The 25,305-nt window shown below is 50.7% G+C and overlaps 1 protein-coding gene and 1 long non-coding RNA gene across 2 annotated transcripts in view; one reads left to right on the forward strand and one right to left on the reverse strand.

The window, feature by feature from the left end:
* The window catches only part of LOC144769353 (uncharacterized), a 54,738-nt gene extending 32,439 nt beyond the window's left edge, over positions 1–22,299 (reverse strand). The window contains exon 1 of the long non-coding RNA XR_013598691.1: positions 22,184–22,299. This is a non-coding gene — a long non-coding RNA (uncharacterized LOC144769353). The remainder of the gene's footprint in view (positions 1–22,183) is intronic.
* LOC144769361 (cystine/glutamate transporter-like) overlaps positions 1–25,305 on the forward strand; it is a 368,176-nt gene that overhangs the window by 337,440 nt on the left and 5,431 nt on the right. The window lies entirely within an intron of this gene.

The raw sequence follows: 25,305 nt of genomic DNA on the forward strand, positions 1-25,305 counted from the left end.
ATTTTGCCCGTGTTTTTGGCTCTCCTTCCTTGTTGTCCGCCGCCCTCCGCCCTCCCTTCCCGCCACCGCCGCTTGTCCCCGCCCCTTTTTTCTCTTCTGTAACCCTCCCCGCTCCCGCCTCCCAGCTGCTCCGCCCACCCGCGCACTTCGCCTTAAATGGCGACCGTGCGAACGCGCAGCGGTCACGCGCAGCGGGCGCGCCGATTGTGCGCCGAAGGCGCGCCAAAGGTAAGCCCGTCCGCGACCGGATCGCGACCAGCGCCAGGACCCCTGGACCTCGAAGATCCCGACCGACCCGCAGGACGTACTCAGCCGCCACCCTCAGCGCACTCAACACCGGCCGACGCCCAGAGTGCCACCAAGCCACACCACGACGCACCCAGGGACCCTTCAGCTGCCACGCCTGCAAGTTCTCCTGCATCCGGGCCTGCCTCGCACCAACACCCGCCAAGTCGAACTCCAGCAGCACCCACCTCAAGTGCATCCTGCTCAACACCCGCTCCGTCCACAGACACGCCATCGAACTCTGGAACCTCCTAGACGCCACAGCCCCTGACGTTGCCTTCCTCACGGAGACCTGGATGAACACCTCCTCAGCTCCAGACATCGCCATCCCAGAGGGCTACAAGATCGTCCGGAGGGACCGAAACGCCAACCAGATGGGAGGAGGCATCCCCATCGTCCACAGGAGCACCATCCGCCTCACGACCAGCACCGACAACACCCTGACCAGCGCCGAACACCTGCATTTCCAGATCCACACCAACCCGAACACCACCCTCAGAGGCACCCTGATCTACCGACCCCCTGGACCACGCACACAATTCAGCGAGGACATCGCCGACTTCGTCAGCCCGCATGCCCTCCCCTCCGCTGACTACATCCTCCTGGGGGACCTCAACTTCCACCTGGAGAACAACAACGACCGCAACACCAGCACCCTGCTCGACAACCTCGCCAACCTGGGACTCAAGCAACTGGTGTCCACCCCCACCCATCTCGCCGGACACACACTCGACGCAGTCTTCTCGTCCAGCACAGACATCGACTTCAGCCACGCCACTGAGCTTCAATGGACGGAGCACAGCTGCGTCCACTTCACCTTCAAGAGAACGACGACTCACCACCACCAGCAACAGGCGGCCCGCAGAAGCTGGAACAAGATCACAGCACACCAGCTCACCACCTCCCTGGGCCAGCACCCTCCTGCCAGCTCAGCGAACCCCAGCCAGGCCGCCGACAACCTCACGACGTGGATCAGCAACTGCGCGGACGAACTCGCCCCACTGAGGACCCCGCCTAGCAGACCCGGCAGCAAGAAGGCCCCATGGTTCACCGATGAACTCAAGAGCTCCAAGAAGAACTGCCGAGCCCTCGAGAAAGTCTGGAGAAGGGAACCGACACCGGACAACAGGACCTCCTTCAAAATTGCCACCCGGAAACACCACCAGCTGATCCGCGCCGCCAAGAAAACAGCATTCAAGGACCGGTTGGACAACAACGCACACAACTGCAAGGAACTCTTCAACATCGTGAAAGAGCTTTCCAACCCCAGCGCAGGAAACAACGACATCGCCCCATCGCAAGACCTCTGCAACTCCCTCGCTTCATACTTCCACAACAAGATCGCGGACATACACAACAGCTTCAACAACCAACCAACGCACACCATGACCGAACAACCACCCCCCACCACCACCCTCCACGCCTGGACCCCGATCAGCACCGAAGACACCATCCGCACGATGAACTCCATCCACTCCGGATCACCGACCGACCCCTGCCCTCACCACGTCTTCAACAAGGCCGACGCTGTCATCGCACCCCACCTGCGAGACATCATCAACACATCCTTCGACACCACCATCTTCCCGGAGAGCTGGAAGCACGCCGAACTCAGCGCTCTACTCAAGAAACCAACAGCGGACCCCACCGACCTCAAGAACCGCCCCATCTCGCTCCTCCCGTTTCCAGCCAAAGTCATCGAGAAGACCGTCAACAAACAGATGGCTGCCTTCCTCGAGACGAACGGATCCCTCGACCCCTCACAGTCCGGCTTCCGAGCCAACCACAGCACCGAGACCGCCCTCATCGCCGCCACCGATGACATCCGAGCCCTGATGGACAATGGAGAAACAGCGGACCTCATCCTCCTAGACCTCTCCGCGGCATTCGACACGGTCTGCCACCGCACCCTAGTACGGCGCCTCAGCAACATCGGAATCCAGGACAAGGCGCTGGAATGGATCATCTCCTTCCTCGACGGAAGAACACAGAGAGTCCGCCTACCACCGTACAAGTCAGAGGCCTCCGACGTCATCTGCGGCGTCCCCCAAGGATCATCTCTGAGCCCCACCCTCTTCAACGTCTACATGAGCCCCCTCGCGGCCATCGTACGCAAACACAACCTCAGCATAATCTCCTACGCCGACGACACCCAGCTGATCCTCTCCCTGACCCACGACCCCGCCGCCGCCAGAGCCAACCTGCACGAAGGGATGAAAGAGGTAGCCGAGTGGATGACGACCAGCCGCCTGAAACTGAACTCGGACAAGACGGAGGTCCTCATCCTGGGCTCCTCACCCTCCGCCTGGGACGACTCCTGGTGGCCTCCCGCCCTGGGCACCGCACCCAAACCGACAGACCATGCACGAAACCTGGGCTTCATCCTGGACTCCTCCCTCTCCATGACCAGGCAAGTCAACAACGTCTCCTCGGCGTGCTTCAACATCCTACGCATGCTACGGAAGATCTTCTGGTGGATCCCCACCGAGACCAGGAAGACCGTCACCCAGGCCCTCGTCACCAGCCGACTGGACTACGGCAACGCCCTCTACGCCGGAACCACCGCCAAGCTCCAGAAGAGACTCCAGCGGATCCAGAACGCCTCAGCCAGACTCATCCTCGACATCCCACGAACCAGCCACATCTCCGGACATCTGAGAGACCTTCACTGGCTCCCCGTCAACAAAAGAATCACCTTCCGCCTCCTCACCCACGCACACAAAGCCCTACACGACCAAGGCCCGAGCTACCTCAACAGCCGAGTCAACTTCTACGCTCCGAAACGCCACCTCCGATCAGCCAACCACGCCCTCGCCGCCGTCCCCCGCATCCGAAGAGCGACGACAGGAGGAAGGTCCTTCTCCTACCTGGCCGCCAAGACCTGGAACTCCCTCCCGACCGACCTGCGCCTGACCCAAGACCACCTCTCCTTCAGGAAGAAGCTGAAGACCTGGCTGTTCGAGCAGTAGCGGCACCCCCCCCCCCCCCCCCCCCCCCAGCGCCTTGAGACCCTACGGGTATGTAGCGCGCTCTATAAGTGCCACTGATTGATTGATTGATTGACTGGGCAGCTCCAACCACCCAGACCCAAGTCAGGGCATTCCTTGGCTTGACTGGGTTCTACAGGAGGTTTGTGGAGGGATATGGGTCCATTGTGACTCCGCTCACAGAACACACCTCCAAGAAAATGCCCAAAAATGTAAACTGGACAGCTAGTTGCCAAAAGGCTTTTGATACCCTGAAAGAAGCAATGTGCTCAGCACCAATTCTGTGGGCTCCAGATTATGCCAAGCAGTTCATAGTGCAGACTGATGCGTCTGAGCTAGGGATAGGAGCAGTCATATCCCAGACCAATGATGAAGGCCAAGACCAACCTGTTGCTTTCATAAGCAGAAGGGTTCTCCCCAGGGAGCAGCATTGGAGTGCCTTTGCTGTGGTTTGGTCCCTGAAGAAGTTGAGACCATACTTGTTTGGTACTCACTTCCTAGTTCAAACTGATCACAGACCTCTCAGATGGCTAATGCAAATGAAAGGAGAAAACCCTAAACTGTTGAGGTGGTCCATCTCCCTACTGGAACACAGACCTGGGACTGCCCATCCCAATGGAGATGGCCTTTCCCGATGTTCTCCTTAGACAATGAAGACTCTCTAGGGAAAGGTTTGTCTCATCATCTTTCATTTGGACGGGGGTTGTGTGAGAAAATACCCTCTTTCTGCATGGTATGCCTCCACTTTCTGCTGAATTGCTGATGTTCTTTGACTGAGTGTGCCCTGGGCTTCTGCTAATCAGGTACACAGGGCCTACGAAATTGCATTGAAGCCTAAACCCAATTAGCATCTCTGGCCACAGTTCAGCCCTTGGTAAATGGTACCACAGGTACCCAGGGCACTGGGTACCTGTGTACCTCTAAGGACTGCAACACTTATTGTGCTACCCTTAGAGGTCCTGTAACCTGGCACTCACAAACTGCCTTTGCAGGCTGCGTATATAGGTGCAGAACAAAGTGAAGAGTCGACATGGCACATATCCCTGTGTGTCATGCACACAAACCACTGACCTTGCATAGATCAGTCACCCCTCTAGCTTGGTGCCCTATGCCAGTGGTGAGGGTACAAGTGCATGAGCCCTGTACTCCTACAGTGCCCAGGTCCATTCCTGGGTGCTGTAAGTGCAGTGCTACCATTAAAAGTATATGGTGCTGGTAGTTTGTCATTACGAACTCTGCAGCACCATAATGGCTACACTGAAAACTGAGAAGTTTGGTATCAAACTTTTCAGCACATTAAACCCACACTGATGCCTATGTCAGATTCAATGTAAAATGCACAACAGAGGCCAACTTAGAGATGCCCCCTGAAACTCAACCAACTTCTAGTGACCCAACTGAGTTGCTGCTTAGGCTGCCACCAACATACATGTTTTTGGACCCCTGGGTCGAGAGCCTGCTGCTTTCTGGGGCCTGAAACAATGCATACCCTGGGACATGGTGCCAAGCCTCCTCCCCCAGGATGGGCAGGGTTCACAAAGGAGAAGCTTCACAGGTATGACACCTTTGTGAGCCCCCCTAGACCATTTTCTGCTTTCAGCAACTGGCCCCCACTGGTTCTACCCCCCCCACTTTGGGTGAGAGCACCGGTGGGAAAAACAAGTGAGGGAAAGAGGTGTGCCCACCTCTGCCAACTCCACCCCTCAGATGGGGGAAGTGAAGCACAACTCTGAGTCCCCGCCATCTTGAGGATGGGGGGATCCAACCAACCAGGGACAGGCTCCTACCCCCTGCCACTAGAGGGTGGCACAATAGTGGGTGTACCCACCCCAGGGAAGGGATCCTTTGTTGCCTGCCCTTTACCTACCTGTAACACCCCTAAATCTAGTATTTAGGGGGCACCCTGAACCTTGCTTCCTAACATCCAGAAATGAAAAGAAGAAGGAACAAACAGCCGTGTAGCCAAGTAACAAGAGGAAGACGTCCACTGACGTGAAATCCCGGTGTGTCCGGCAGCCAGCAACCTCGAAAACCCGGAGGACCTGCCTGCCTTCCCTTCCAAAGACTGCTTTTCCTGTGAACACCAGATTTGTTCAACTGCAACCTCTGGCAGCAGCCAGAGACCGCAAATCCAGCCCACTGTTTGAGTTGAGTTTAAAAATATTTCTAGAGCGCTCGTACACCCAGCGGTTTCATGGCGCTATGCAGTACTACAAACGCGAGGAACAAAAGGCTAAGGGGACAGGAAAAAGTTAAGAGGGGAAGGCCTGAGTAAAAAGAAAAGTTTTAAGGGCTTTGCGAAAAAAGGGAGTACTGGGGGCAGGATCGCAAATGGATCGGGAGAGAGTTCCAAAAGGCAGGAGCCAAGGTAGAGAACTTGGACCCGCCCCATTTTTTACGTTTAAACCGGGGGACTACAAAGAGTTGTTGGGTAGATGATCGCAATTCTCTAGACGGGGTGTAGGCTTGAATTGCAGATCCGATGAAAGCAGGGGCAGAACCAGACCGGACATTGAAAATGATGCAGCCCAGCTTGAACAGGGCACGTTGCTGTACGGGGAGCCAGTGTAAAGATTGAAGAAGGGGCGTGACGTGATGAGATTTGGGTAAATTAAAAACAAGACGGGCCGCCTGGTTCTGAACCAATTGGAGACGCCTCACGAGGTACGCCGGCATGCCACAATAAAGGGCATTACCGTAGTCCAAGCGGGACGTCACCATCGCCAGGAGTATGAGTTTGAGGGCAGAGGGGGAAAAGAACCGGGAGACTTTGCGAATTGTCCGGAGGGAAAGAAAAGCTGAGGATACAGCCGCACTAACTTGGGAATGAAGGGAGAGTTGATCGTTTAGTTTAAAACCAAGAGTTTTAACAGAGGAGGAGGGAGTGGTTGGGGAACCTAAAGAAGGGGGCCAGAAAAGAGAGGACCAAGGACTGGAGCAACCACCTGTCAACACCAATTCCGTTTTATCGGGATTGAGTTTCAGGTGGTTGTGATTCATCCAGTCCTGAATGAAGGTCATAACAGAATGAAAATTGGATACTGAAGCAGGGGAGGAGGATAAAGAAAAGATAAACTGGAGGTCATCCGCATAATTGTACACAGAGACCTCCAGCTGCTGCAAAGCAAAAATAAGAGGGGCAATGTACAAATTAAATAACAATGGGGAAAGAGAGGATCCTTGGGGGACCCCGCACTGTACAGGCCGGAAGTCGGCTGAGTAATCCCCCAAGCGGACTGCTTGGGAGCGGCCGCACAGGAAGGAGGACAACCAGACCAAGGCCGCGCCCCCGATTCCCGCCGCGCCGACACGGGAAAGTAAGATGGTATGATCCACTGTGTCGAACGCGGCGGAGAGATCAAGGAGGACCAAGGCCTGGGGCTGACTCGTGTCCATACCCTCCCTGAGGTTGTCCAAGACCGAAAGAACCACGGACTCCGTGGAGTGAGCAGGACGGAAACCAGCCTGCCTGGGGGCCAAGACACTGTTCCTTTCCACAAAGGAGCTCATAGTTCTTACTACATGGCGTTCCAGTATCTTGGCCAAAAAAGGGAGGAGTGAGATAGGGCGGTAATTGGCTGAAACCGAAGGGTCAGCACCAGTTTTTTTTAAAATGGGTAATATTACCGCCGATTTAAGTGAGGGAGTAACAATGCCCTGGGAAAGTGAACTGTTGAGACACGTGAGGGGAGGTGAGGGGCAAACAGAATAAATCTGTTTCAAGATATGTGCCGGGCAGGGATCCAAGGGGGAGCCAGACTTAACCAGGGGAAGGAGGGAAAGGAAGGAGTCGGTTGTGAGAGGCGGGATAGAATCCAAACGCGATGTGACTGGGGGGCAAGGAGGATTAATAAAAGAGGGGGACGGAAGGGGAATATTGGCTCTGATCGTGCTAATTTTGTCAAGAAAAAAAGAATTGAGGAAGTCGCAAAGAAGCTGTGAAGGAGAGGGTTTGAGTGAGGCCCTATCAGAATAAGCTAGATCTTGTACGATGGCAAAGATTTCTCTGGGCCGATTTTCGGCAAACTGGATTTTAGAGGAGAAATAAGCCTTTTTAGATACCAAAATGGATTTCTTATATAGGGCCGAGAGGGTGATGTACTGATTTCTTGAAATGGGAAAGTCGTCTTGCCGCCAGCGGCGCCCCGCTCGGCGAAGATTGAGTTTTTGAGTCTTCAATTCATCATTGAACCAGCGGTTTGCATCTTTAGAGCGCTTAGATGATATGCGCTTTAGGGGGGCGACTAGGTCACAGCCAGCCCGCAACCAACCATTGATGGATTCCGCCTGTTCAAGAGATGGCAGCCCTGAAAGATTAGGGCTGGAGGCGGAGAGTGTGGAAGAGAGGACAACTGCGTCCACGCGGTTCCATGAGCGCGCCCAGGTGTTTTTGACTGTGCATCCACCAAACCAGGCCCGAGCTCAAGTGGAAAAACACCAAGTGGAGGTCACCACGGTGATCCTGACCAGAGATCCGGCGACCCCTGACCTGCCACAAACCTCCACCCAACGCCTGCAGTCTAAGTCCAGTAGGCCCCTCAACCTCGACCAGGAGCTGGAAAGGAGATCTGACCCTAAAAGACACCCCTGCACCCGACACCCCATGGCCTTGTGTTCCCAAACCAATGGTGCCTAATCAACCCTTAACTTCCCACTTTACCTCTCAAAGTGGTGGTCACACCCAGAAGTCCTTTGTCTCCCTGCCTGCAGTGCTTTTACAAACTAGAGGTTCTCCATTGAAAACAACAGGGCCCTCGACGTCGAAAAAGCACTTTGTGCCGCTGAGGGGGCACCTTTCGTGCTACTTTGTTTCCCTCTTTGCCCTTATCTATACCCTAGGAGCTTTGCTCCCGCAACCCAATGGCCTGCTTGAAAAAACAATTGGTCTAGAGTTCAGTCCTTCAGTTTGTGAATTCATTTGCTGACTGAGTGTGTACATCAAATGTTTAACACTGTCCTCTGATACTGCCTTACTGCTCGACTACTCTACCACAAGTAGAAAGTAATGTTCTATCTAACTTTAACCTATGCCTACCTCTGGGGTCACCTGGACTCTATACACACTATACCTCATTTTGCTGTAGTATATATAGAGCCAGTTTCCTACATGGTGTTACAAAGCTATTGACTCACAATGCTATTCATGATCGAGCCTAAGATTAGTGACCAATGTCCCTTCTAATTTTTTTCCTCTGTGTGCGGCAGTATAGGATCTATGTGCGCTGCTGCCATGGCTATGTGTGCCAGGAACCAGACAGTGCGTGTGGGTGCAGCGCCAACTATCACTCCAAACTTATGCTTAATCAAGTGAAAAGACTGTGCATTTCCACACATAAAGCGCAACGTTAAGGGTCTTAAGGCAGGTTTGCAATTTAGATACACATGCCATGATATGAATTGGTTACACAGGCAAGTACACTTTGGGTTTAGAAAAGCACAAGACTCCAATAGTGGTACCATCATAAGAATTTACTACTGTAGGTGTAATGTTTCACTAGGTGTCTGCAGGAGCGTCTGGCTTCTTGGAGTTCTGTGATGAACCAGGCAGCCTTCAGTGGGCGTTGTTTGGCAGGGTGGCAGAGGAGTGAGAGCTTGCCGGCGCAGAAAGGGACCCAGCAGTAAAATTCCCTGACTGCAGAGTTGGTATCAGTCATGGCGCATGGGAGGTCTTGGAGGAGGGCGTTGTTGAGGTGTTCCTCAGGTAAGTACATGATGGAGTTGGAATATTACATTGGACCCAGAGTGACTAACCAGCACTTGCTTTGAGGTAAGTACCTGGTGGAGATGTAATATTAATTTTGACCCAAAGTCACTGTCAATACTTGATCCGAGGTAAGTATCTGGTGCAGTTGAACTATTAATTTGGACCTTTAAGACACTGCAGTTTCTGCCCTGCAGTCAAACTGGTAGGGTATAAATAGTAATTATTACTCTCAATTTACTGTCTAACACATCCCAACTGCTATGTACTAAATTGATATTAGTTTTTGATTTTTATATAGAGTTTCCCTTTTAAAATGTATATAAGAATATGCTACTTACATTGCTCTAGTAAAATAAGTAAGGCAGAGCTTAATTCTGCAGAAACAATTTTTTTCAAAATCTGTAAAAGAATAAAAAATGTATATATATACATCTACTGTCCTTGTTTTATTCTGTTGTCCTAATAGTTATATTGATTTGAAATGTATCTATTTCCGCAGCTACATTCCACTGTTCACTAAGTTATGTGCGTTGTGGAGAGCAGCTGTTAACGAAGCGCGTGTTACAGTCTGGTAACCTAAGTACAACTGACTACAAAATAGTGGTCGGATGTTTAGGTCTAGCCTAGCGTTGCAGCGCATGCGCTACTCATTTTGCGAGGCATGCAGTATTCAGTTTAGTGTGGAAGCTTCGCGGAAGCTCCGCCCACTCGCTGCCCATTTTTTTCATTAGGTTAGGTCCTAAATGCTGCCTTCCGATTGGTTTTAGGCTTGTTAGTCCCTCCTCATGACAACCATGTCGTTATTTGCATCCTTCTAAGCTACTGGCCCCTTTACTTCAAGTGTTGCAAGGTAACTATTTTCTTCATGTGCCTTCTCCCCCACCGCCACCCTCCCACAGTCCGTGCGTTCTCACCCCCACTCTCCTCTTGTTCTTCATGCCTTCTTGGTCCCTGCCCTCCATCCGCACTCCTGTTTTCAATGCAATGGGTCTCGCGTAAATGCAAGTCCTATTATATTGCAAATGCTTGTTTAGCTAGGCTCTTGAGCTGGGATAGGAATCAATGTTCCCTCTTCATTTTTTCCATGGTGTGTGGAAGTGCAACATCTCTGTGCGCTGCAGCCAAGGCTGTGTGCGGCAAGCATGCAAGTATATAAATCCATGGCAATTACCACTTTTGTTTAGAATGAGTTCGAGAACAAGTACATTTCACGGATGTATGACATTACAACTCATGCTTTTACCACGCATGCTTTTACATCGCAGTTTTTACAACGCATACCATTACAACGCATAGCGCTTTGGGGTGCTGGATAGTGAATAGTTTAATTTACTATTCCAACTCCAGTCCCCGTGGACACTAGGGAAGGTGTTGGATAGTAAATTAAATCTATTCCCTTTCCTAGAGCTCCCCCCAGCGCAATGCGTTGTAATGGTTTGCGTTGTAAAAGTTGCGATGTAAAAGCACTGCGTGGTAAAAGTTGCGTTGTAATGGATGTTTCTCACATTTCACACATGTTGCTCTTTTTAACAGGGTCTTGAGACTGTTTTGCAGTGTGGAGACAGATCATCATGATATTAATTGTTTATTCTAGTTGCACCTTTCCCCCAGGCTTAGAGAAGGAGAGGACTCAGAAGGGAGCACCATTACAAGATCTTACTGAATTTTCTTGATTGAAGCACTGATCATTTGGAACAGGGTTTTTGGAAGACTCTACAAGAGAATGTATATTTAGCAAGTTGACAAATACATAGCAAAGTTACATTTTGATGTACAACCTAATGAATAATGTCCTTTCTAAGAGGAAGTGTGTGAAATGTGTCCATCTAGGCCAAACATAGACTGTGGGACAGGGTGGCTCAGACAAGTCAAGTGCTATCACTATATGTGTGTCAAATTTGCTTCTCTCGTTGGTCCTTGCAATTCTTCCAGTGCTGATAAGCTCTATCAAGGTCAACTTTGCTATTTAAGAGATAGACCTTTGTCCCCAATACCAAAACCAAGTGATTCTCCTCCAGTCTGGTTCTTGATTTAGACTTGATTGTGTTCAAGAGACTGAATTCTCTTTCACAGTCTGCACTTGACTGAAATGTTGGAACATGTCTGACAAGCCACATAATGCAAAACATGCTATTGGTTGGACATTCAATTATTATTATTATTATTAGGGAGTTTTGTAAAGCGCCTGGTTTACGCCCAAGGCGTAAACCAGGCGTCAGGCGTCAGGCGTCAGGCGTCAGGCGTCAAGAACGGCGGATGGTATATCTCAATAGAACTCAGCAAACCTGAGTAAGGAAAAATAAAGTGTAGTTCTTGTGTACATTTAGCAACTGTTATGTCTGCTTTTGTGACAGACATATGCATCACGTAGGGCCTGTACAAAACCACAACGTAATGTGGAAGGCTGACAAAAGAGCAACAAAAAACATACTCAATTACCCTGACCATCCTCATTTCAGTAATTTTAATTTGTAATGCACTGACCCCAGAATATAGCAATACATTTAAGGAATACCTCAGAGTAGAGGTGGACGAGCCAAGAAATTAATGAATAGAGCAGAGCCAAAGATAAGCTGAACCTGGCACTAGACAATCTTTGCTTTCTCTCCAGCAAGAGCATTAATCACTAGGGTTTGTGGAAAATTAGTACGGTTTGGTAAACATTATCTGCGCCATCTTGCCTTTTCCCCTGATGCCACACTTTTTGTCGTGCGCACCCGCCATTTTAGATGCCTCGATCAGAACAACCCTTTTGCATGCCACTGGCCCCCAGCATAGCCCTCCTCCCTCACAAAGCCCGCACTCTGACAACCCCCGCTCGCACATGCCTTGGGTCATAAACCCCTCTTCAGCGCAGCTCTGCCTCAGAACCCCATCCTGTCCCCAGCGCGACACCTCCCTTCCTTCCTTTCATGGTCCCAGGCCCTCTTTGATACAAATCCCCTTTTCCTGTGTGCCCGTTTGTCTTCCTCGTTCCCAGGCCGACACCTAGCTCTGCCGATACTGTTCCTTGCCCCTCCCCGTACAGTAGAAAGCTTCCCTCATCAAAGGACCCCCGAGTTGATCACAGCCCTCACCCTATGAGATCCGACCAAACCCCCACATTCCATGAATCGGCGGAATGTCCAGCTGCGCGGTAGTCATCACCTGTTGTGACCGGGGTGAGGACTTCAACTGTAAATGTGTGTGGGAACGGGCCTGAGGGGGAGATTCGGAGGATATCCTTCCGTACATCAAAGCATTGCCAAGAATGTGTTGTATGTAATAAAGCAATAAAACTGTGTATAAGAGGCCAGGCCTCAGAGATGCGGGTAGAGCACCTCATGACGATACCTGCTGTCTGAACTGATGTGTTCTCCTCCGGAGAGAATAAACCTTGTTTCCTGCCTTCCCGTCTCCAGCGCCTGCCTCTTCATTGATAATAATTCGTGGGTTAAAGAGGCGATACCGCCGGGCAAATATCGATTGTCCCTTGACCTTAGATTTAACAATTGGCGTCCCAAGCGTGGGGCCCATCAGCGACTCGTGGATCCAGTGGGAGAGGTCCTGACGATAGAGTGAACGACTGCAACGATCGGGAGAGCTCTTGCCCAATAGACCCTCGTCTGGCAGCCGATCATCCGAACTTCACTGGTTCCGAACAGACCTCTCCCGAGTGATCTACGGTCCTGACTGGGAACCATCAGGAGTGCTGCGAGGAATACAAAGAAAAGAGGACGATCGGGCGCTGGATTCGGAAGACAAGAAACTGTCCATACGGTCCGGGTAAGGTCGTGTAGACACGACGAATCACGAAATAATTGTTTAATTGTTCAGAAAATACTAGTATTACTCTTTGTTGACCTATTTGGAGATTCACTGTCTGCACACGAAGAAACAGTAGGCTCTTTCTCTTTGCAAACAGTGAAGGATAGGTAACGCAGCCGTCGTGCCTATCTTTCTCCCCCACTGATTAATTATTTATTCACGGACGCTGATTAACTGTTTTTGACCCCGAGCTACTGTTCGCGGATTGTTTTCTGGAGATTCTCTGTCTACAAACAGGAAAGAACAGGTTCCCCTTTGCAGATAGTGAAAGGGTAGAGGACGCAGACCTTTTGCGAATCTACTTATTCTCCCCACTGAATTGTTTTTTTATTTTTATTGGTTCATGAGGTATTCACTGCCTGCAAACAACGTAGAATAGAAATATTCTGTCTAGTCTTTGCATACAGTGATAAGATAGGCAGTGCTGACTTTTTGTCCCTGGTTGTGAGCTGTCATGTCTGTCTTCTCCCCACTGGTCGATAGCTGGTTCAGCCCGGACCGTTTATTAGAGGTGGATCATCTAGCTCCGCTGGAAGGCACCCCTAATAAAGACATGTTCATAAACTATGGATTAGTTACCATAGCCTATAGTAAACCGTGGCACAGGTATACCAAAGAAAGTCAAGAGAAACAGTGGCCACTGATAGGATCCTTCGATCTTGATAAAATAGAAACGTTAGAAATAGCCCTTCGTGATAATAAGACAACGCCTATTATGCTCGACTGCCTCGGTATGTGGCGCAAAGAAGCAATGCAACGAAAGAATAGAGACGAGGACAGAGCAGGTAAAGGAACATATCGACAGGACGACCCCAGGACACAACGTCCCGAAAGTAATCCCCCGACACTACGCACAGGACGGCCAGACTTAGGGCAAAACCAATGTGCTTTTTGTAGATATGCCGGGCACTGGAAAGCCCAATGCCCGACTCTACTGAACGTGAGTAGGAGCAGAGGACCGACAGGAATAACAGGCCGGCAGAAAGGGAAAAGGCGCGAGACAAAGATGAATCAGACTGACTTGGACAGGCCAGATAGAACCACTACGTTCGATTATGCCCGATGGCACAGATTTCGCCAAGCCGATTTCAGCGACATGTTCGAGTCCTCATAGAATCAAACAACGATAAGACGGGAAAACCCAGTGTAGCTCTAAATTGACAGACGACAAATCCCGAAGAAACCAGAAAGAATAATGTACACACATGATCAAGCATCCTTACGTTTAGCCAAGTAGGGAAAGGTTTAGGGTATTTCGAGGTAAGGGTTACACAAGTATCCTTCGCCGAGAGGACTAGGGATATTGCCAATGTCTGAAAACCTACTACCTCCTTTCTTCCGCATCCTTATAGGCATATAACTAAAGCCTGCCCCATTGCTCTAACAAAAAGTATGCGCAGCATATAGAAATAAGATAATTATGGCCAATAACTGTTTTATGTTTGTCTTGGGTCTTTGTATATAATATTTGTACTGTCTCCCCGTCTGAGTTTGTGTGTACGTGATGCATGAATCTGCGTCATCCCTCTGCCTGTGTTTCCGTGTTACTCAACTTCTGTTAACAGAAGCTTTAGCATGGAACAACCTGGAAAGAAAGGAATGGGAAAACGAAATCCGTAGGCCACTGATGAACTTGAACTTTTATTTAACATAACGAACAAGAAACAAATAACAGTACGTAATAATCACACCTATTAATGCCCTAACAACAGAAAACGTTTGAAACAAGAATGGTAAACTAGAAAATGAAAGTCAGCAGAACATTCGCCCCCCCCCCACTCTGGAACCTTCCAAGGTAGGGCAGGGTTACGGCTACGCCCAGCCGGCAGCAACCCATATAAGGCGGGTCCTGCTGCCAACAGTCGGCCAGAAAATCGTAACATAGGGTGGAGCCGGAGGAGAGACAAGGGCCAGCGGGACCCAGCCAGGGGATCACCTTGACCACACCGGAGAGTCGTAGGGGGGGGGGAATGTCTATGTCCTCGACCCCCCCTCTCTCTCTCCCCCAGTCCGGCCACGGTGGCGCGTGGGAGTTTCAGGTAGTCCCGCCACATGTCTTCCCGGCCCGGCCACCAATGGCCAGGGACTGGGGCCAACTGGATCCGGCTGCAGCCAATGAGCCAAGGAACCCGTTCATGGGGCCAGAGCAAGGGGCGTCCGGCCGACATCCACCGGAAGCCCGGCCCAGAGAAGGTCGGGACACTTCTTTCTTTTCCCCTCCGTAATGGCCGCAGCAGCACGCCCGGCGCCACTTGAATAATGGCTGCGACAACTCTGGGGGGAGGGATGTCTTGTACATACCTCCGCGAAAATTAGTCCAGGTCAGGCTGGGAGGGAGAGGCGACGCGGACGAGCCTCTCCCACCTCCACGGATAGGAGGTTTCCCAGCCCCCGGCCCAGCGCCGAACTCCTCCAGCCAGGCGGTGGTGCCAATACCTGCGTAGCACCGAACATACAGCGGTGGCGCCCCAGTACTTGCGCAGCACCGAACATGCGCCGCAGGTGGCCATACTTCCGCAGCACTGGGCATGGGACTTGTGGAGCACAGGGTGTGGAGAGACCATCATGCATGCCCATGAAAGAGAGCGGCATGGAGTGCACTGGGAGAGGGAGACGGCGCGAATGAGTCTCCCTCGCCCCCCAGGTGGGGGCACCACAGCTGCACCCTAGCCGAACGTCCTGCTTCCAAAACACGGAGTTCCATTCCCTATTTGTCCCCAGAAAGGTCTCTTCCACTCTTGCAGACTCGACGAGGGGGGCTGCTGCAGGGCCTCAAAATGGCGTCTGGGTCCGCTGGAAGGCGGGTCTCGGCCGCTAGAGTAACTTTGAACAGCAATGTAACTCGGGCGCTTGCCCACCGGGGCACGAGCCCCCACCTCCGACAGCACCCCCACAGCCTTGAAGATTCTACAAAAGTCCCAGGAGCCCTCGGCCCCTGCAGGTTTCCGGTGAGGGACAACTGTCTTGATCACTAACGAAATAAGCATGACATAGCCACTCCTTCTGTTAGCATGAATTCTCGAACTGCCGAAAAGGACTCTGGTCCAACTGCCGGTTGTATGAAACATTTTTTTCCTTGATACTACTTCCGGACTAACCCGGCCCCGCCCAAAATGGCGCCGGTATCAATAGGAACTTACGAACGCCTCGTGGTGTTTTCTTTTGCTAAAAAGACTCGATGTTCCGAGATATGTTATGATCCTTTGTACACTTGACGAAAAAGAGGGAGGGTTCACTCGATGAACATGTAGAAGGGCCCCGTGAAAAATGTTTTTCAATGTACGATTCATTATGATATTATCATGTAACCTCGCTTATAACACACACCCATGGTATACCTATAGGAATTTGATTACAACTAGTCCAACTGTGTTTCCAATTATGAAATGAATGCCCCTTGGTCCCTCAACTATTCGATAGACGTTTTTAGTTCCCTGCAAATGAATGAATGAACCTTTTTAACATGTTTTTTAATCCTACAAAATAGCCCCCCCTACTGTACGCACTTTAGCCATTGCCGTATCCGGCCAACCCTGATCACACTGTCCTATCAACATGCTGAACGAGTGTGAAAATAAAGGTTTTCGAAACTATGAACGGGTATTGCATGCTTTATTTAAAATATGGGATCGGCGGGAGAGTTTTTTTCTGTGCACCCTACTCTGCTCTCTCTTTAAGGTTAATAGAAGATGGTTGCCCAGCCCCGGATGGAGGATCGAATCTATGACACGACACTCTGCCGTCAAATATGCGACTGACTCGGGGACTCGCGCATGGAGAAAGACCTCGACTTCTGGGGATGGGTAAAAGCGAAACGGTGTAAAAGATAGAATATAAAGGATGGGTAAAGTGAAACGATGTAAATGATAGAATATTATAAAGATACGACACTCAAAGGTACTAGGGAACAGAGTTGACCGAAGAGCTGATAAACCTTAGAACATCACAGCGTTGGAAGAGATTTAAGGACCCCGATAGCTAAATACACCTACCAACTAGAAACCTCGCGCTAAGTGCTTCTGATTCTCTAACGTTTTCCTACTCACAGCCTATAAGGACACACTGCCCCCCCCCCTTTGGCTCCAGAAACCACAACCCCAGGGATTCTATCCCGAAGAGATAAGACGAGTATGAGGTAAGTAAAAGACTTTCGTACCCGTGCTTTTGATATGCTCGAATGTTGTCCCCCTCCCCTCCTCTCCTTTTTCCCCCCCTGCAGGCCACATCGGAATCACGATCAAGGTATGGTGAAGATCTGAAGCCTCGCCATGTCTGATACACGAAGCGGACTAACACTGCCTGGTGGCACCTAAACACACCCACAAACTGCTCTTGTACCAAAAGAGCCAATAAATTGTATGACATGATGAAAGCGATCACCCTTAATCCGTGTTGCGTGAATGGACACCTGTCACGTATGTCTGAAACTATGAGATGATGTTTGTGTATGACTGACGCGTTGACTTAACTGGTTAAAGGACCGAGAATGCAAGAAATGCGACACAATGGTGCCCTTTTTTTTTCTCGATGCATGTCCCCTGTACCCGACCTAACGCTCGTCCATCCCAAACTGCATGCTTTCAAAATTCTAACACAGACCCGTAATGTCTTATGTTGTATAATGCGCTGAATAGCCTATCTTAATGCACGGCCACTCCCCATGTCGCACGTGTACTATTTAGCCTGTTGTTGCACATCTCTCTCTCTCTCTCTCTCTCTCTCTCTCTCTCTCTCTCTCTCTCACTCTCTCTCTCTCGCTCTTCCGAACGACTAGCACCTAAATTGGCAAACCGCCACCCCTAGTGCACCACCAATTGGCTCCAAATACCACAAGTATTTACTCAAAATTTATCCTAAATAAAAATCACCCTGACGCCGTGTCACTACCTCTCCTTTCTGCTAAAAATTGATGAAACCGAGATTTGGCCATTAGGGAAAGGACAGGTAAGACGACTGAGGTTCCCTAATCTGACCCAAAATAAGGGAACTACATGTCAGCGGCTCCTGTGTTATAAAAAGATGCCTCAGATAACGCGACCTTCCCCGTCCCGAATTGTCGCAATACCCAAACAGTAAAGGTGGTCGAAACATCCTCATGTTCCCGGAACGCCCCCTGTTTCGTATCAGCTGCCCCAGACGAGAGTTATAAAACTGTCCCTCACCCCCGGTGGTAAGAGATGGGTCGATTTACGCCCTTACCACAGTTTTCTATGTCCCTAGTTGTTTCCCATAAGACCCCTGTCTTTTCTAATTAAGTAGTCAGGCCGTAAGAGGCTACGTAGGAACCAGAATGATGTTTTACAAAGTTAAAAATTAGACCGAAGCGAAGAAATCATTGCAATGAACCCTGTTGAAAGCGAAAATGTTTAGTTGAAAGGCAGGATGCATTGATAGAATGAAAAATGTTTAGCCTATGTTCGTCCCTCAGCAAGATACCTGTCAGACCATGGTGATAGCACACAGCACCCTTTTTAAATATAAAGCCCTGGAGAACGGTATAGCTTCGTAAGGCTCGTATTAAGAAGGTGGGTCTCCGTCAGAAGAACTGACGTGACTGTAACGCAATAAAAGGTGCCAGATCTCGTCCCACGACCAACAAACACCAAAGAAATAGCTGTGAAGGAAAGTTATAGTAAATCCGGCAGGCCCATCATCAATCATTTATATGTTAGTTGCGAACCCTAATATAACGGACGTTTCCATTTTTGCCTGGAGCTGGGAGAGAAATAGACTTATGTGATTACCTTTCTCTGCCAATTCTCTAAAGACTGTCTTTTCAAACTCATTTAAGGGTACGACTGTCGGAGGAAAGAAGGACCGGATGTGGGAGCACGTGGCCTGACTACAGATCGTGGAACATCTGCGACATTGGCCAAGGCGAGACCGCGACAGAAAGGAGTTGCAGGACGAGGCACTGTTTCCGTCAAAGTGAGAGGAAAGGGCTGACCTGATGCCCCTGCTCAATGTACAACGTGTGCCGAAAAGTCCCCGCTCTCTGAATTCGGTCATGAGCCCGCCTACCGGAAATTTCCGCCCCCCTGATCTGTTCCCGATTTGGCCCAGCTCCATCCCCCCTTTTTCTCCGACCTACCCTATGGACTACACACTCTTCTTCCATCTGAACTTTTTGACAATCAACTCAAAGGACACAGGGCGAAAAGGACCTTTTTGACCAGAAACGCGAGGAAAAGGTTGTGCCCTGCAACGCGGGACCTAGAATAGAGCTGGACCCGTAGCTCCACCGCCGGTGCTCCACAGCGCCAACAAAAGACGACAAAGAATGCTGAGAACTCACTAACTTCGAACATTGACACCCTCAATTATCGTTTCTATTACGTCTCATTTCTCTCCCAGCCACCATTGTATTGATTATGCTCCAACCAAATATGAACCGAACTTACATATGTAATGACCTATCAGTTTACATTCCGAATGAAATGTACCCAATGCTCTCACTACAGAACCATTTTTGTCCGATATTGCATTACTATGACTTTCCTGCAAACAAGTTTTTATCGATAGACCCGCCTCCTAAGATGAAAGATTTAAATGTAATGTTTATGACTCCTTCACCTGGGTTCCGACTGCTTTTTCTTATGACCACCACAGTAGACGTGAATAGGAAATAGGCCAGCAAGATGTCTTGGATATGTTAAAGGGAGGACTGTGGAAAATTAGTACGGTTTGGTAAACATTATCTGCGCCATCTTGCCTTTTCCCCTGATGCCACACTTTTTGTCGTGCGCACCCGCCATTTTAGATGCCTCGATCAGAACAACCCTTTTGCATGCCACTGGCCCCCAGCATAGCCCTCCTCCCTCACAAAGCCCGCACTCTGACAACCCCCGCTCGCACATGCCTTGGGTCATAAACCCCTCTTCAGCGCAGCTCTGCCTCAGAACCCCATCCTGTCCCCAGCGCGACACCTCCCTTCCTTCCTTTCATGGTCCCAGGCCCTCTTTGATACAAATCCCCTTTTCCTGTGTGCCCGTTTGTCTTCCTCGTTCCCAGGCCGACACCTAGCTCTGCCGATACTGTTCCTTGCCCCTCCCCGTACAGTAGAAAGCTTCCCTCATCAAAGGACCCCCGAGTTGATCACAGCCCTCACCCTATGAGATCCGACCAAACCCCCACATTCCATGAATCGGCGGAATGTCCAGCTGCGCGGTAGTCATCACCTGTTGTGACCGGGGTGAGGACTTCAACTGTAAATGTGTGTGGGAACGGGCCTGAGGGGGAGATTCGGAGGATATCCTTCCGTACATCAAAGCATTGCCAAGAATGTGTTGTATGTAATAAAGCAATAAAACTGTGTATAAGAGGCCAGACCTCAGAGATGCGGGTAGAGCACCTCATGACGATACCTGCTGTCTGAACTGATGTGTTCTCCTCCGGAGAGAATAAACCTTGTTTCCTGCCTTCCCGTCTCCAGCGCCTGCCTCTTCATTGATAATAATTCGTGGGTTAAAGAGGCGATACCGCCGGGCAAATATCGATTGTCCCTTGACCTTAGATTTAACAGGTTGTCTTGACACTTTAATTGTTGCATGAAACTGCTGGAAACGAAAAGAAATCTGTAGCACCTGCTTTTAAACCTAAAAGTTATTTTGAACATCCCCCTATCCCACAAGGTAATTGCCAGGTATGACTGCACCAAGTGCTAAAGCCGCACAGCAACAGAGCAATGCCATAAAGAAAATCTGAGATGTCCATCATGATATTTACCCGGCTCAAAGTCTGAACCTAAAGCACAACAGTTTCAGTATTGAATTTTAACGAATTCGACAAGGGGCCGGTCTATACCGGATTGTATAAATGTATAGCTGGTTGGGGAGGTGGGTAGGGGATCACGGGGAGAGAGAAAACACGGCCTGCACTGTAGGGACCGCCATGTTGTTTACAGTTCATGTTATCACAATGAAAGTGCAAAGCAGCTCCGATTCTACAGTGCAAACAGCTGAAATTTGACAAATGCTCACAAGCATAGCAAATCAAAATGAAATAAGAAATTGTTTATTTTAAGATGTGCGTGCTGCGCAGATGCTACAAACCGAGCAGACTTACTGAAATTAAAAAATACACATTTCTGGTGTGTGTGCGCAGGACCCTGTTGTGTCCTGCGAGACACATTCTAGTGTCTCGACAGGCATAGAGTTTATAGCCAGTCCCCTATGGGAGTGGGCACACTTGCACCCCACACACACCCCTCACAGGCGTCACGAGTGACGTGAGCCTTCTAATAAAAGGGCCCAGGTGCACGTGCTCATGGCCAGTTAACTAACCATCACCACCATGTCTGGGTCAGTACGTCTGCAGTATGTGGGCCCAGAGCCCACAACAATGGCAACGAGCGGGTCTGACCCCGCTTGTACACCGGTTGACTCTCTGTTGTGCCCCGATGAGAAAGGTAGCCTGAGGCACCATGCACCGGTATGCCTGTAAGGCATGCCACCTCTGCCACCGGACAAGCAGAGGGATTGTGGCGTACCTCCCCCATCATAGCCACTGCTTGCACGACCAGACACCACGGAAGGCTGATGCTGGGCGCTATCAATGAGGGCAGAAGAGGATGAGGCATGTACGACGAGCCCGACCTGCAAATACAGACGCAGTAAGCACCAGCATGGTCACACACCATAGGGCGGCTTCAATCCTAGTAGTGTGAGGTCAAGAAAGTCAGAGCTGCAGCGGCAAGCACAGCCCTTCCGCCAGCAGTCTGCTCTCATGCACCAGCTCGATACAGCGAGGGAGGCCCCCGATGCAATACATGGCCGGCAGTGGCAGAAACCGGGTAGTAAATTCCCGGCACCTCAATGCTTAGAGCTGACACAATGGGACCAGAGTGATGCGACCGAGCTGTCCATGCAGCACTGTAGTAGAAAAGGCTGCAGCCGCCCAGTGCCTGAACCTGTACCACGAGGGAAGTATCAGCGGGCACCCGCAGACACATTCACATTGTCACTGCTATAACCCTGGAACCGGCCAGCCCGACAGCAAGGTCAGTGGATACTCCTGCACACCCTGATGCACCCACAAGCTGTCCTGCTCTCTGTGTCTGCACTGAGCGTGAAGGGAGACAAAGCTGCTCCCAGTGACTGTTTGAGCCCCGGGAGAGCACTTACAACCCCACACAGAACAGCCAAGTGAGCGAACGGAGGGGGCGTACATTAGGATATGGCGGCCTGGTGCCCGGCCAGTAGGGAGCTCTGAATCGGCACGTTCCAGCACTGTGCTACACATCCTCTTGCGTGTGAAATGAAAAGGGGGTAGAAAAGAAGCCACAGCACATGAGGGGCACTATCCGTGATGCCTTATGCTGGCGCTGCAGCCCATTGATGGCGACTAGTCTGCCCCCACACCTCACTCTCACTGTCCGCAACACCAGCAATGGAAAACATACCGAGCCCGGACTCCGGCGTCAGTCTCTGATCCCTGCGAGAGCCGGACCCGAAGCAACGGAAAAGAAGTGGGAGAAGTGGTCATCCCATCTGGAAGGGAGAGAGAGTCTCGGCTGGCCCAAAGCCGATGCAGCGAGTGAAGAGAACCTGCAGGGCAAGCCAAACAGCAACAGCGCCACCTAGTGCCTGCACGAAGCAACGCGGGCAGCACCCAAACTGGGGAAGACAAGACTAAAACGTCCTTGCCACAGGGTAACGCTGTATTTGGAGCAACTCACTATGACAAAGTCCCAGCCACAAAAAGAACGCAAGGAGACTCAATGGCAAGGCACGTCCCTACCTGCAGGTGCCTTTTCCAGTTTTAGACTGTCAACTGCTGCAACAGCCTGAGGACAGAAAACAGGGCGCCACCTGGTGGTATGCTGCCGTAGTGAACCTCACATACTACAAAGCAGAGAAACTCTCATAAGGGAAAAAGACTTCAGAAGAACAGCTAGGCTGAATTAAGCAGTCGAGTGAGGACACAAGCCGGTCAAAGCAAAATAGGCCCCAGGAAAACACAGAGCTACCCGCAAGTACCCAAGCAGCAATACAGTGTGTGCATGAAGTAACTGAACACTGCACCCACATCGCTAAAGAACAAACAGCAAAAACATTGCAAGAGCATCCCTAGAGCTTGAAGCTACATCAAAGAAAAGACTGTGGCACATCAGCCGGGGCTCCCAGGAAGCCCAAAGCTTCACCAGCCCAGGTCTGCGCTGACCAAGCTCAAACAATAGCCACACAAATGCTGTGTCAACAACCTCACTAGCAAGAGTGGACGACCATTCACCCAGCAACAGTTTGAGGGAGCCATCTCCACTGACATCGCACGAAAAGACTGGTGCAGAGAGCGCGCCACCAGCCTCGGCCCAACACCACCACACCTGAGAAGAGCGCCATATGCCCCTGGCGGTCAACGAGCACCACCGCAAGGAAGGAAAGCAGGCACGGCAAGTGCCAGAAGATGGCACCCTGGCAATGAAGGAGCACATCACATCACATGACCGGTGCCAGAAGAGGGTGTCCTAGCAAAGAAGAGCGTGCAGTCCAAGGTGCACACCGCAGCCACCCAGAAGCGCGCCAGCACAGGTGCACGCTCAGGATGAAAAGATATCTCTCCAAAAGGAAGAAGCACTGCTGGAGTCAGCAGGGAGAGCCCCTACATCTCCACAGCAGCACCAGCAACGGAGCCCAAAAGGGGCCAAACGCAGCACAGTGTCCTCCCTCACACTGCTTCAAGCAGGAGTCATCAGTGATCCAAGGCTGACAAGAGGAGAGTCGCACACTACAAGTGAACAGCTCACCACTGCCCGGGCAAGCCATTCCCTGGAGAGGGAACACCTGGAGTAAGAGTTTTGGACAGATCGCTATGCCTGTGGAAGCCATTCCCTGGAGAGGGAACACCCGGAGTAGGAGCGTTAAGAAGCTGCCTGAAGAAGGAGCACCCAAGATGAGTGACTGCTCACCATGCAACCGAGAACAGAGACTGAAATTTCACCTGTATGGTCCGGAGACCATTGAAGTTAATAGACCCGTTGGCCTTGTTAGAACATGGTGCATGTCACTGCACCTGGAGGAGAAGCAGAAGAAGACTGGAGATCGTGTCACCCAGAAGAGCTGGGTGTGTCAAAGACAACGACAGAAGAAGCACGAGGACTCGTAGCACCACAAGCTGAGAACACCTCCAAAGACACCAGACAGCCACCAAGGCGAACTGACGGCCCTGGCGAGAGCACCAAGGGAGAACCACACGTAAGCCGCAACAAGCACAGATCACATTGCTCCCTTTGCTTCACAATTTGACCGTTCAGCCCAGAGTGTCGGCATTTGGAGTCGAACGGCATCCCTGCCCCTTACCGCAAATGCAAGAGGTGCAAGATAATATTCAGAAGAGGTGGTCACATTACTACGACGTCCATTCCAAAACTTCCTCTCCTAGTTAATCACCGCCACCTGTCTTCCAGGCCCCAAGGCAGCTACGTCATCAGTGCCATGTACATGACACCGCACTCAGCAAGAAACGTGGAAGTGTGACCGGAGGGTCTACACCAAGAATCAGACAACCAGCTGAGGTCAGAAGAGGTAGTCGTGAGTGGCAGGGTCAGACAATGAAGAAAACCCAAGCTGTAACAGGAGTGAGTCCTGACACAGCGACACAGCGACAGCAAGGGAAGAGGGGGATAACCTGAGAAGGAACTGGCAACCGCACAGTTGGAGTCCGAGAGTAAGCCGCACCGCCTGCACGAGTCTCAAGCCTTACGTTTCTCAGCGTGTTCATCACTCCTCTATCATCAAATTCCCAACAGCCCAAGAATCCAAGTACATGAATGCAAGTGCCTCCCCAGAGAAAATGGAGCTACCTGACCACTCCCTGCCTCGGGTGATCGACTCCAGACTAAACACCTGCATCCATCAAGGCAAGTCATCACCCGCCATTGTCCAGATTCACTACCCGGCTGGCAATGCCACCATGCCAGTCCTAACCATAATAATAATAATAATAATAATAATAATAATAATAATAATAATAATAATAATAATAAAGGGGTTTATAAAGCGCCTGGTGACGCCATCCCGGCGTATCCCCGCGCTGTGGAGAGAGAGTCAAGAGAGCAGAAACAGCAATCCCTAGAGGGCAAACAAATGTGTTTTTAAAAGCTTCCTGAACATAGTTTCAGTTTTGGCTAGTCTGATCTCAGTTGGAAGGATGTTCCATTGGGTGGCTGCCAACACCCGAAAGGAGCGACCTCCCATCCTGGCCCTTCTTACACGAGGAACTGTAAGGAGACCCATACCCATTGAGCGAAGTGCTCTTTGGGGCAGATAGGGGATAGCTAGATCCTTCAAATATTCCGGCGCTTTTGCAGAAATTATCCTATAGCAGAAAAGGAGAGCTTTAAAGAGGATCCTTTTCTTTATAGGAAGCCAGTGAAGGGCAACCAGAGTAGGCTTGGATGCCGTTCTTTTGGGGAGTCTGAGGACTAATCTGGCCGCCGTATTTTGCAGCACTTGCAATCTTCTTAAGTACGTCTACCGACACCATGGATTGGAGTCCTACGCTATTGCCAAGCTAGCCAACAAG

The sequence above is a fragment of the Lissotriton helveticus genome, chromosome 1_1, assembly GCF_964261635.1.
Source record: "Lissotriton helveticus chromosome 1_1, aLisHel1.1, whole genome shotgun sequence".
In the NCBI taxonomy this organism is placed as follows: Eukaryota; Metazoa; Chordata; class Amphibia; order Caudata; family Salamandridae; genus Lissotriton; species Lissotriton helveticus.